Here is an 8,618-nt window from a genome sequence, read left to right on the forward strand (position 1 = left end):
TTGAATAATAGTAGTGATAATGAGCCTCCTTAATTCTCTCTTGAACTAATTGGAAAGTCTTCTAGCTTATTCCTATTATAGATAATAGGATGCTTGCTGATGGTTTTATATTTTTATAATTTTAAGGAAAATTCCATTTTTTCCTATTCTTTCTAGTGTTTTTATTAGGAAGGGAGGTCTTAGGGGCATCTAGATGGTGCAGTAGAGCGGGAAGCAGCCCTGAAATCAGGAGGACCTGAGTTCAAATTTGCCTTAGACACTTACCACTTCCTGGCCCAATTGCCTCAAGAGGGAAAAATACTCAATATTTCCTAGCTGTGTGACTCTGGGAAAATCACTTAATCCCATTTGCCTTAGGAGGGAAAAAAAGGAATAGAGGTTATATTTTGCCAAAAAGCTTCTTCTGTGTCTATTGAGATAATAGTATTATTTCTGTTGGCTTTGTTTTTTTTTTTAATTTTTAAACTATTTCAATTTATTATTTATTTCAACATCCTCTTCTTTTTAAATTTTGAATACCAAATTCTCTCTTCCTCCTATCCCCTCCACCACCCAGTGAAAAGGCAAACAGTATGATATTAATTATACATGTGAAATCATGCAAAGCATATTTTTTTCTGATACTCTTTTTTATTAAAGCTTTTTATTTTTCAAAACATATGCATGGATAATTCTGCAACATTAACCTTGTAAAACCTTGTGTTCCAATTTCCCCCCTTTCCTCTACCCCTTCCTTTATATGACAAGTAGTGCAATATATATTAAACATGGTAGAAATATATGTTAAATCTAATATATGCATATGTATTTATACAATTATTTTGCTGCACAAGAAAAATCAAGTCAGACCAGAAAAAATGAGAAAGAAAATAAAATGCAAACAAGTAACAATAAAAAGAGTGAAAATGTTATGTTGTGGTCCACACTCAGTTCCCACAGTCTTCTCTCTGAGTGTAGATGGCTCTCTTCATTGGAACTGGCCTGAATCATCTCATTGTTTTAGAGTGGCTTTGGTATTGATATGATCTTCTTTCCCAATCTTAAACCAATTAGCTGTGTTGTGTTTGGTTCCAACTTTTGTTTCTTGATCTGCATACAGGTTCCTCAAGAGATAAGTGAAAAAGCTGATTACTTGAAGGCTCCTATTCAAACTCTAATCAGTATTAATCAGTTTGTAATGATTTTGTAAGGGGTAATGATTGTTAATTATTCATCTAGCAATGCATATCTAGTCAATCATGTAAGAATAAGCAATTCATATTCTGTATAAATTACATAGAAGTATAGTGTTTGAAAAAGAAGTCATATAATAGACCCCACGCTTTAATATAATGGAAATTACTTGTATACCAACTGTGGGGTCTATTTGTACAACCACAAAACCATGAGAACACTGACATGAAATATTTCTATACTGTTGTGCACAAATTCGATATTGCTCAAATTCCATGATTCAATCGAGCAAAAATGATGGCATGATGGAAAGTTCCTAAGTTCCCCAAAACATGTTCTTGGAGGACATGCTGTCTCTGCTTGTCCAACCCAAAGGATAACTCATCCATCTTGTGACCACCTAGTCAATGGAAATATTTCCTGCCTTGCCCATCCAACTACCTTGTGACTCTGCTGGCTTTCTTATTTTAACCTATGCATTATATGGCAAGCAATGAAATTGCTCTGTATGTGTCAACCAATGAAATTGTTCTATATTTGGCAAATTGTTCTTGAATGTCTAGATATTTAGCTTTATAAAAGTACAGCCCTGGAAGGAGATGGTGTTATGGCACAGTTCCCTTTTAATGTCCTGACCCAGTTTCTCCAATTGTCCTATTTAGTTACTCTGTCTCAGGTTATAACCATTCCCTCTTAATGTTTGATGAGATAAAGGTTTTATATCTTTAGGCTATGATCCTTCTTAATGTTTGACAGGATAAAGGTGTATCTATTTTATTTATTTATTTATTAAAAAATTTTTTTTAATGTAATAGCCTTTTATTTACAGGTTATATGTATGGGTAACTTTACGGCATTGACAACTGCCAAATCTCTTGTTCCAATTTTTCCCCTCTTTCCCCCCACCCCCTCCCCCTGATGGCAGGATGACCAGTAGATGTTAAATATATTAAAATATAAATTAGATACACAATAAGTATATATAAGGTCTATCTATTTTAGACATCATTAGAATATCAGTAATCTCTCCAGTACCTTGCTCCATTGTATCATCCTAGGTGCCCCCATCCCCCATTAGGTTATTCCCATTCAGGTATCTCCCCCATTATGTCATTGTTCTTGTTATCCTATAAAAGAGTCTTGCTGTCCCCATCAGTGCTGGATTCTTTGAGACCATAGTCACGTTCAGCCCTGGGACCAACCATGGATCCATTTGGTCCCAGTATATCTCTCCATTTAATAAACTATTAAATTGTTCTCTAATCTCTGTCTTGCTCAGTTTCTCTGGCATTACAATGGCACCCCAGACTGAGAAGGAGGTCTGTGGTCTACTTTACTGGAGGGGAGTCAGACTTCTCTAATAAAGTGTTTTTGGCTCAGAGCTCTGCCTCAGTCTCTCTTTTGGCCATCTGGGGTAACTTTTTTCCCCAGACAAGACAAATTGGTACTCCCATCCCTTCAAAGACTTGCCACATTTTGTTGTACTCCACACAGTCAAACGTTTTAATGTGGTCAAAAAAGTAGATGTAGATGTTTTTCTGGAACTCTTTTGCTTTTACCATTATTCAGCAAATGGTGGCAATTTGGTCTCTAGTTCCTTACCTCTTTGAAAACCAGCTGGCTCTTCTGGTACTTCAAGGTGAAAAAGAAGGGCAAGAAAGCAAAATAGCTGTCTGATGAGACTTTACAAATGGTTGAAGTACGAAGGAAAGAGAAAGGGAAAGGGGAAAGATATATTCAACCGAATGGAGAATTCCAGAGAATAGCAAGAAGAGATACTAAAAAAAAGTTTTCTTAAATAAGCAATGCAAAGAAATAGAGGAAAACAATAAAATAGGCAAGATGAGATTTCATTAGGAAAATTAGAAATATCAGGGGAACATTCCATGCAAAAATGGTCATGGTAAAAGACAAAAACGGTAGGGACTTACAGAAGTAGAAGAGATTAAGAAGAGGTGACAAAAATAGACAGAAGAGCTAGATAAGAAAGATCTTAAAATCATCAAGAACTACTATGGTTCTAAATCAATCTACAGCTAGTCATCCTAGAGAATGAAGTCAAGTGGATTTTAGGAAATATTGTTAACAATAAGGCTAGTGGAGGGGAAGCAGCTCCATCTAAACTACTTAAAATCCTGAAAGATAAACCTATTAAAGTGCTGGACTCAATATACCAGCAAATTTGGGAAACTCAACAGTGGCCACCAGATTGGAAAAGATCAGTTTATTTCCAATACTGAAGAACGGTAATTCCAAAGGAGTCAGGAAAAGCTGGGTTCAGATGTGAATTCAGACACTTATTAGCTGTGAGACCCTTGGCAAGTCACTTAACCCTGTTTGTCTCAATTTCCTCAACTATAAATTGGGGATGATCATAGCACCCACCTCACAGGGTTGTTGTGAGGATCAAATGAGATAATATTTTTAAAACACTTAGCACAATGATTGACACATAGTAGGTGCTATATAAGTACTTATTCCTTTTTCCTCCCCTCCCACCCCATTTATTATGTGCCAGCACTATGTAAAATGTGTAATTGTGAAGATGGTTGAATAGATGTAAAATTAGAAACAATAGGATATGACAACAGGTTGGACATGGTGGGGCAGGGGGAGAGAACAGAAATAGTGAGGAATCAAGGATTATATATACTATCCAATATTATACACACATATACACATACACACATATACATTCATGTTCTCCAAGATGACTAAACCCTAAAATGTTACTGGGTCATATAATATCTATATCTATTGCTGAGAGAAACCCTATCACAGAAGCTCCAATTTAGGCAATAAGATGGAATCTCTACTTCATTCCTCTCTGGAGTCCACTTCTATCTCTCTGAACTTCTTTCTCCACGATGCTTCAGCAGCCCCCTACTCTGGGAGATGCTTTGGCCACCATGTTCCTGTAGCCTCTTCACCCTGGAAACTGCCTTCTTCTCTGTACTACATCACCTTTCTTATCTGGGAAAATCCCTCCATCCCCATGTTCCTTCCTTGGATTGGTTGCTTGCTCCTGGAACCTCCATTTGAAAGCTTAACCATGTTGACTCCTTCCTTCTTCTCTGGGGACATGTTCATGATCCTCCAGACTTCTACCTCCACCATATTCCTTCTTGGATACATCCCATTGTGTTTCCCTATTGAAATGTAGACTTCTCATAGGCAGGGAATGTCTTTCTTTTGGGCTTCTACTTGTATCACAGTGCTCAGCATCTGTGTTACATAGTAACAGATTAATGGATGCTTATTGAATTACTTGACTTAGAAGGACCCACCAATGTCATTCCCTCCAATATCCCAAAACAAAATACTCTTTACAAAATACTCTATCTACAGATGGTCATCTGGTTTTTGCTTGAAGACCTCCAGTGAAGGGGAAGCCATTGCCTCCCCAGGTAGCCCTTTCCACTTTTGGTTAGTTTTAGTTGTTGGGAAGTTTTTTTCTTCCTTCAAGCCTAAATTTTCCCATTTACATTTTTTAACCATGAAGACTCAAACAGAATACAGAATGACTTTTTACATCATCTAAAAAAACAATTTCCCCACTCCCACCACCCAGGTCTTCTCTTTACAAAGACACTGACAAGTCATTGAATTGCAGCTGCTGAGGGTGTTTGTAGCCCTGATAAAAGCAATGATTGGTGAGACAATCTTAATAGTCTCCATAGATATTATCTCCCTTGCCTGCGTTTGGGAAATATGCTATTTTTCTTTTTTTAATTTTCTTTTCTATTAATTATTTTTTCTGGTTATACATGTATATTGACTTTTTAAATACACATTTCTTTATGAATCATGTTAGGAGAGAAAAATCAGAACAAAGGGGAAGAGACAAAATGAGAGACAAAAAAAAACCATAAAAAAGAAGTGAATATAGTATGTGTTATTTTATATTCAACCTCAATAGTTCTCTTTCTGGATGCAGATGCTGTTTTCTACCTAAAGTTTATTGGAACTGCCTTGGATCACTGAAGCACAGAAAAGAACCAAGTCTTTTATAGTTGATCATCACACAATCTTGCTTTATTCTATACAATGTATTCCTGGTTCTGCTTGTTTTGCTCAGCAAAAGTTCAGGCAAATATTTCTAAAGATTTTCTAAAGGCCATTCTAAAATCAGCTTGTTCATCATTTTTTAATAGAACAATAATATTCCATTACCTTCATATACCACAACTTGTTCAGCCATTCCCCAACTGATTGGTATCTACCCATTTTCCATTTCTTTGCTACCATAAAAAGAGTTGCTACAAATATTTTTGCTTATGTGAGTCCTTTTCCCTCCTTAATGATTTCAATGAGATACAGACCCAGTAATGGCACTACTCAGTTTTATAATCCTTTGGGCATAGTTTCAAATTGCTTTGCAGAATGGTTGGATCATTTCACAGCTCCACCAACAATGTATCAGCGTCCCAGTTTTCCTGCATCCCCTCCAACATTTATCATTATCCTTTCTTGTCATTTTACCCAATCTGAGAGGTATGAGGTAATACTTCAGAGTTGTTTTAATTTGCATTTCTCTAATCAATAGTGATTAGGAGCATTTTTCATATGAATATAAATGGCTCTAATTTTTTCATCTGAAAATTGTTTGTTCATCTCCTTTGACCATTTATCAATGGGGTAATGACTTGTATTCTTATAAATTTGACACAGTTCTTTATATATTTTAGAGATGAGAACTTTATCAGAAACACTGACTATAAAATTTTTTCCCCAGGTTTGTATTTCCTTTTTAATCTAGTTTGTGATGGCTTTTTTTTGTGCAAAACCTTTTTAATTTAATGAAATCAAAGCTGTCCATTTTGCATTTCATGTTTTCTAGTTCTTCTTTGGTCACAAATTCCTCCCTTCTCCCACAATTTGATAGGTAAATTATCCTTTGCTCTTCTAATTTGCTTATGGTATCACCCTTTATGCTCAAATAATTTTAACTTTATTTTGGTATGGGGTGTGAGATATAGGTCTGTGCCGAGTTTCTGACATATAATTTTCCAGTTTTCCTAGCAATTTCTGTGAAATAGTGAGTTCTTCCCCCAGAAGCTAGGAAACATGCTATTTTTCTAATTGAAAAATACCTTTAAGGTCTACCTCTCCCTTTTTTTCCCACAGTGGGGGAGAAATCTAAGCAGAAAAGTTATTTTCTGCTCCTGTAGTCAGAAGTTCTTGGTGCAACCACTCTATATCCAATAAATACTCTCCCTTTTGTACTACCATCCTTTATTATTGTATAGTTCCCCTTTATATAAAAGAAATTATACTGCCTCCAGCCCTTTTTGAATATCTATGCAAGCAATGAAGACAGAGATTGGAAAAATCAGTCAGTCTGAGAAAAGTGGGAAATACATCCAATCTCTAATAAGAAGCTAATGAGAGGCAGCAAAGCAATAATTTTTAACATCCCACCCCTCATGTGTCCCAAAACAAATCTTTTGGGGCACACTGTGATCATAGCCATTAACCAGTTCGAAGTCATTTACAGGTCTGTAAATAGAAAGGGATTAATATACAGAAAAATTTTAATTGCCATACCCTAGGCTAAGCAACTTGGGGCATATATGAATTATCCTAGGATGGAGCAGGGAAAAAGATTTGTCTTCCTTGGGGAATCACATGAATCTTTCTTGATTCCTTTGTTGGTACATTTGTTGCCTTTTCTATCCTACCTCTCCTTTCAGAAGCTTACTGAAAGATGAGGATATTTACAGAGGGAGGGACTCCCTCATCCCCTCACTCATTACCTTTTTTACATGTCTACACCAGAATCTTATACATGTTCACTCTATTCCATAAAGAGGCACCTTGTCCCCTTCAGCTCGGCCCCCTCCTCAGCACCCTCACTAGGTTACAAGTAGAGGCTACCATTCCCTGGAGTTTTATCATTCTCCAAGGAAGGAGAGATCCAAAGTCTTTTTATATGTAGGGGCAAACCTTATTGCTTCATATATATTTAGACATGGACAAAGTTTAACCACATACCCACACAAACTCAGAAACATTTAAAAGAGCCTGTCAAAAACCCATGCATGATTAGTCACTTGTTATAATGTTGTTCAGATCTGATTATTATCTCTTTCCTCTTCTTCTGTCTCCACAGCTGCATGAATGGTGGAGCCTAGGGGATGGGGGTGGGGGACAACCCAAAGAGAGGGTGGGGTTTTTCCCATCATTGACTCACTGTTTCCCCATTTCTGTATTATTCTCTCAGTGCCTATATTTTCACTTTCCGAAACAAACCGTTGAGGCAGTTCATCTCCTTTCTCATGACTGCATGCAACAATAATTTCTTGGGGTTATTCTCCAGTGGAATAGAGGCTCTTTGAGGGCAGGAATTATTTTTCTCTCTGTTTTCTAAATATCTAGGTGACTACCTTTTACTTAGTAGGCTTTTAAAAGATGTTTGATGCGTTGATAGATTGATTGGTCTTGAGAGCTTGGAATAGGGCACTTGAGAGCCAACTCTACAATTCTGGACCTCTTATGGATAGAGATTAGTGAGGAACCAGAACAACAATTTTAATGAGGACACAGCAATTTCATTATCTACAAAGTGGAAGTGTTGGTTTAGAGAATCTCTAAATTGCCTTCTAGCTTTGTCCATAAGGGAGGAAAGTGACCAAAATGGGAGATGGGAAAGGAAAGAGTCCTAAGCAGGAATGCTAGTGGCAACTAAAGGAAGGACCATTTGGTCCTTGGTCTTCCAAGCACTCACAAGGTGCCAAATGGTTGGAGGATTCTAGTCCTGCATCCTTAAGAATCTGGCCTGGGTATTCTGGGTATTGGTAAACACAGAACTGTCATACAGTCAGTCACCAACACCTTTGATTGAACACCTTTTGCCCTGAGGGAAGGATCATAATGAAAAATGAGAAACTTGGTTCCCATCTTTGGGGAGAAATCTTGTTTTGATAACACCATTCTAGGGAGTTAAGTGGAGGAAGAATAGTCTCTTTCTTTGGGACTTGGGTTGGAAAAACATAGATATTCCCTTGGAGACTCTCCAGTCTAGTGATATCCCAGTCTAGGGATATAATCCCTATAAATCCCTAGAAAACCTGTCAGTTTGCTGGAGAGACAGGTTTGAGTCCCCAAGTGCTCAGAGAATATACAATAGAAAGTATGGGTGGGCAGGGGTGGGGTAGTCACAGTAGGGGAGTTAATCAGGAACAATTTCCTGGAGGAAATGATCCTGCGAAATCTACTCCATTACCAAGCCTCAGTTTCCCTTTCCCTTGTCTTTGACCCCTCTCCTCTGATCCTGAGTCCCAACTTCTTCTTTCCTTGTGCCTTATCTTTCTATGACTAATATCATCCTGTTTCTATTTTTGAGCTGACCCCACCTTTCGCTTTACTGACTCCAGCTGGGGAGGGGAGTCTTAATTTCTTATATCTTCCTCTTTTGTAGTAAAAGTCTTTAGTGAAGAGCTCAG

Source organism: Sarcophilus harrisii, chromosome 1 (genome assembly GCF_902635505.1).
Source record: "Sarcophilus harrisii chromosome 1, mSarHar1.11, whole genome shotgun sequence".
Classification (NCBI taxonomy): Eukaryota; Metazoa; Chordata; class Mammalia; order Dasyuromorphia; family Dasyuridae; genus Sarcophilus; species Sarcophilus harrisii.